We start from the raw sequence: 6000 nt of genomic DNA, 5'->3' as shown, positions 1-6000 counted from the left end.
CCCCCACCCCCACTCCCAAGATTTTGTTAAGAATCCAGAAACAACTTCAACCTGGAAAGGCAAGTCTGAAGAGGAGTCATCAGAGCCTTCTGCCTGTGACCTACTTGTACCCTCTACCTTCAGAGATGAAGCCGATCGATATACCACCCACACCCCTGGCAGAGGATTCGCAAGCCTATCATTTTGGCTGGGAGACAAAACATCAGAATCTGGAAAACTTCATAAGCAGATTTTTCTCAGTGATATGGACATTCTTGCTTAATGCAAGTCTATTTCCCATGGTTAAACATCAACCTAAAGAAGATAACGTTAGTCACCTGACCAGGTGTGAAGTACAAATTGAAGTTTTGATTTTCTCTTTTTCTTCTTCTTTTTTTTTTAAATTTCCATTTTCTTGAGAAACATAGGAGTGGTTATCTTTCACAGGTCAGGTTCATATAAGACAACGTTGGGGTTGAAATTGGCATAGTGTTAAAGCTGATTTACAGAGCTGCCAGCATTCATATCACATGTAACATTTAAGGGTTTTAGTTGCTTGTTAAACATAGTCTCTATCACAATCACATCTAATAATCCTTATGCATCTAACTAGTGATATTCTAAAGCTATAAAAGAGCAGAGGGCAATAAATAAAACCTAACCCAAATGGAGGATTATGTCTCTAGAACATTCTGGAAAACTCTAGTAAACTTTAGAAGAAATGACTTCACATACCAGGAACTCCCCCCCGCAAAATACCAGGTCTTTCTAGCTGATAAAAATACAAGCTTTTAGGATGAGCTAATGCCCCTTCACCTCAGACTACATCATAAAAATTGGATCCTCAACTATTCTTGTACGTTCTAGTCTGGAAATAGCATCTATAAAGTGGGACCACCCAACCTAACAGTTATACCACCTCTCCATACCCCAGCAGTTGTGGAGCTAAAGCAGGGTAATAGATTTGAAAATTATTTCAAAAGTTTAAAACGCACAAATTCAGAAGTCTGCAGAAGCACATATTTGAGTTTTACTGAAAAATACATATATATAATCTTGAAAGATCTCTTTTCTTATAACAGTCCAAGTAAACAAAAGTCACAGGCATTCTTTGTGACTTCGCAGGTCTGCATTTCATCAATTTGTCAGGAAGCTGAACAATGTACCTATTAAAAACTCATAAAAAATTGGAAACTATAATTCTGGTTTTTATTTATAACTCAATTCCAGTGAGCTGGCACCGACCTTTAGAAAGATTTTTTTTTTCCTTCAAAACAGACAGAGTATGACTCTGACTCAAAACCAAATTGATTCCAGCTTTCTCAGTTTATTAACTTCCTTTGTATTTTCTGCAGCTTCTACTGCCACTGACATTGCTGCTCTAGGGTTGAGTAACTGATTCCACATACACCATTCTTTCCTTGGATAGATCACAAGAAAGGGCAGGGACGATGTCCTCCAGTCCAAAGTCAGTACTGGGATGAGATGGGCCAGGCCCCTGTTTCAGCAATAAAAGCGAATATACAATCAAAATAATAGTACTTTATTACCCATGGGATGGGGACAGAGAGGAAGACACCCAAGACCATTCATTCTATTAAACCAAACAGATGGGAGGTGACTTTCTCAAGTTCACTCTTGGAACCTTCATGTTGATTCTTCTTAGATGCCAAAAGCCACATGTGAAATGGTCTAGGCTTTGTAATCTCAAACTGGTAGCATGCATTCTGACTCTGCCCCTTACTGTATGTATGATTTTGATAAGTTACTTCAGTCCTGTGAAGTTTGGTCTCTTTGTATTTAAGAGAGAGGAAATCCTATAATATTACATGTTTGGGGTACTGCATTGAAGATTCAAAACACTCTATATTAAGTGCCTATTGCAGCACTCAAATTCATGGTACTGCCCCAAATAAACAGAAGTCACAGTTGGGTTTTGTTTTCCCCCCTTTATTCTGCTAATATAGTGTATTACTTTGATTTGATTTTTCATATTTCAAACCATCCCTGTATTCCGGAAATAAATCCTGTCTGGTCATGGCATATAAACCTTTTAATATGGTGTTGGATTTGGTTTGCTAATACTTTGTTGAGAATGTTTGTATCAGTATTTAAAAGGGATATTGGTCTGTCATTTTCTTTTCTTGGGATATTTTCTGGTAATTTTACTATCAAGATACTGCTGCCTCATGGGACGAGTTAGGAAAAATTACTTATTCTTCAGTTTATTAAAAGATTTGAAGATTGAAATGTTTAACATTCACCCGCGAAGTCATTTGGCTTAGGGCTTTTTCTCATTGGGAGGTTTTCAACTATTGATTTATTCTCCTTTTTAGTAATAGATATATTCAGATTTTCTATTTCTTCATGTTTCAACTTCAGTAATGTATACTTCTGGGAATTCATCCATTTCAGTAGGTTATAAAATTTGGGGGCCCACAATTGTTTATAGCATTGTTTTGTGATATGTGTTATTTCTACAAAATGAGTAGTAATATACCACTTTGATTTCTAACTTTAGTTTTATTTGAGTCATTCTTTAGTTAGTCAATCTAGCTAACACATTTGTCAGTTTTGTTGATCTTTTCAAAAGAACTAATTTTTGGACTCACTGATTTTTCCCTCTTTTTCTATATTCTATTTTATTTATCTCTAATCTATATTAGTCCCTTCCTTTTGTAAACTTATGCTATATTTACTTTTCTTTCTTTTCCTAGTTCTAGTTGTTTCAAGAGCAAAACTGGGTTACTCATTTGAGATTTTTTTTTTTTCTGGTACTAGGGATTGAACCCAGAGCGCTCAACTGCTGAAGTACAACTGCAGCCCTTTTATTTGTTTTTTTGTTTGTTTGTTTGTTTTGTTTTGTTTTTGTTTTTGTTTTAAATTTTGAGATAGGGTCTCCCTGAGTTGCCCAGGTTGGCCTTGAACCCAAGATCACTGTGCCTCGGCTTCCAGAGTAATTAGAATTATGGGCATGTACCACCATGTCTAGCTTCTTCTTTTTTAATTTAAGAGTTTATATCAGGGAATTTTCATGTAGCACTGATTTTACTGTAGCCCATAACTTTTGGTACACTGAGTTTTTGTTTTCATTTGTCTCAAAGTAATTTCTAATTTCCTTTGTATTTTCTTCTTTGATCCAAAGAGTATATTGCTCAATCCCTGCACATTAGTAAATTTTCTGTTTTTTCTTGTGTTACTGATTACTAGCTTTTTTCCACTGTAATCAGAAAAGTATTTCATATGATTTCAATCTTTTGAAATTTATTAAGACTTGTTTTGCGGTCTAACATTACTCCTGGACAATATTCTATGTACAATAGAGAAAAATATGCATTCTGATGATGTTGCGTGAAATTTTCTGTATATTTCTGTCAGACCCAAATTGTCTACAATGTTCTTTAAAAGTTTAATATTTTCTTGTTGATCTTTTATTTGGTTGTTCTGTTTTTTTAAAATTTTTTGATTTGTTTTAATTAGTTATATATGACATTAGAATGCATTTTGATATATCATTCATAGATGGGATATAATTTCTCATTTTTCTGACTGTACATGTTTCAGAATCATATTGGTCATGTAATCACATGTATACATACAGTAATAATGTCTGTTTCATTCTACTATCTTTCCTATCCCCACTTCCCCTCCCCTCCCATCACTTCCCTCTACCTAATCGAAGGTAACACTCTTCTTCCCTAGTGCCCCCGACCTTATTGCGAATTAGCATCCCCATATTAGAGAAAACATTTGGCCTTTGGTTTTGTGGGATTGGCTTATTTCACATAGCATCATATTCTCCAACCCCAACCACTTACTGGTGAATGCCATAATTTTACTCTTCTTTAAAGCTAAGTAATATTCCATCGAGAATATATGTCACATTTTCTTTATCCATTCATCTATTGAGGGACACTTAGGTTGATTCCATAGTCTAGCTATTATGAATTGAGCTGCTATAAACATTGATGTGGCTGCATATAGTATGCTGATTTTAAGTCCTTTGGGTATAAACCAAGGAGTGGTATAGCTGGGTCAAATGGTGCTTCCATTCCCATTTTCCCATACTGTTTCCATAGTGGTTGCTCCAATTTGCAGTCCCACTAGCAATGCATGAGTGTACCTTTTTTTTTTTTAACACATCCTCGCCAACATTTATTGTTGCCTGTATTCTTGATGATTGCCATTCTGAAAGGAGTGAGATGAAATCTTAGAGTAGTTTTGATTTGCATTTCTCTAATTGCTAGAGATGTTGAGCACTTTTTCATATATTTGTTGATCAACTGTATTTCTTTTTCTGTGAAGTGTCTGTTTTAATTCCTTAGCCCATTTGAAAATGAGGTGTTAGAATCTCTTCAGCCTTTCCATTCTTTCAAGAATTTGCTTGATATATTTTGGAGTGCTGCTGCTTGGTTCATGGATACTTATAATTGGTAAATCTTCATGAATTGACCCTTTTATCCATATATAGTATCCTTCTTTGTTTCTTATAACAGTTTTTATCTAACATCTATCTTGTCTGATATCAGTATATCCACCCAATACCCTTTCTGTTGTTTAATATTTAAATAGAACACCTTTTTCCATTCTTTCACATTCTACCCAATTCTGTCGTTAGATCTAAAATGAGTCTCTTGTCAACAACTTATGGTATATATCATTTAAAAGACTTTGTTTTGCCAATGTTTGCCTTTGACTAGAGATTTAACCCATTTGTATTTAACATAATAGAGCTACTTTTTTCTTTCTATATATCTTTAACTTATTTTGTCCATTAAGATACTCTCAGGAAAAAAGAAAAAAAGCTAGAGAAGCCTAATACCATTAGACTTACCCTATAAGAAATGATGAAGGAGGGACTCCTTCAAATGCAAATGAAAGGATATTATGAGTGACTCCATTATGGCATTCTCTTCTGTTTCATTAAGTTTTTGTAGTGACATTCTTTTCATTTACTTTTATGTTTATTCTATAGATATTTTCTTTGTTGTTACCATGGTAATTGCATATAATCTCCTAAAGCTGTTACAGTCTAATTTGAATTGATACCAACTTACTTCAATTGCATAAAAGCTACTCTTTATAAAGCTCCACCCTCCCACCTTATGTTATTAATTTTGCAATACTAATCTTTATACATTATAAACCCACCAACATATTGTCATTACTTTCTATGTGTAGGTCTTATAAATCTTGTGAAAACTAAAGAATGGAGTTAAAAACAAAATTACAAAATACTTGCTTTTATATTTGCTCATGTATTTATGTTTAAACAGATCTTTATCTTCCTCAGGCTTTGAGTCACTCTTCAGTTTCCTTTCATTTGTATTTGAAGTAGTCCCTTCATCATTTCTTATAGAGTAAGTCTAATGGAAGTAGACTCTTTAGCTTCCCTCCTCCCCCTCCCCCCCCAATTTCTCCCTCATTTTTGAAAAACAGTTTTGCCACACAGAGAATTCTCATTGACATTTTTTTTCTTTCAGTGCTTTAAATATATCCCACAGCCTTCTGATCTCCATAGTTTCTGCTGAGAAATTGGAGAATAATGTTATTGAGGATCATCTATATGCAAAAAGTTGCTTCTTTCTGGCTACTGTTACAATTATCTCTTTGGCTTTGAGCAATTTAATTATAATGGTCTTGGTGTGTGTTCCTTTGAGTTCATTCTACTTGGAGTTCATTGATCTTCTTGGGCTTGTAGATTCATATCTGTCATGAAATGAGGGACATTTTGTCCTCCCTTCTTTTCAAATAAGCTGTTTGTAATTTTCTCTCTCTTCTCCTGTGATTTCTTTAATGCATATATCAGTCTCCTTGATGGTGTCCTGTAAGTCCTTTTGGCTCTGTTCACTTGTCTTCCTTTATTCCTTTTTGCTTTTCAGACTCAGTAATTTCAAAATTTCCACTTTCAAGCTACTTCTTTCTCCCACCAGTTCACATCTGCTTTTGAGCACCACTGGTAAATTTTCCATGGAAGTTATTGTATTTCTTAGCTCCAGAATTTCTGTTTGATTCCTTTTT

The sequence above is a fragment of the Marmota marmota genome, unplaced genomic scaffold, assembly GCF_001458135.2.
Source record: "Marmota marmota marmota unplaced genomic scaffold, marMar, whole genome shotgun sequence".
Taxonomy (NCBI): Eukaryota; Metazoa; Chordata; class Mammalia; order Rodentia; family Sciuridae; genus Marmota; species Marmota marmota.
The sequence above is the reverse complement of the archived record's forward strand: the minus strand, read 5'-3'. Positions refer to the sequence as shown.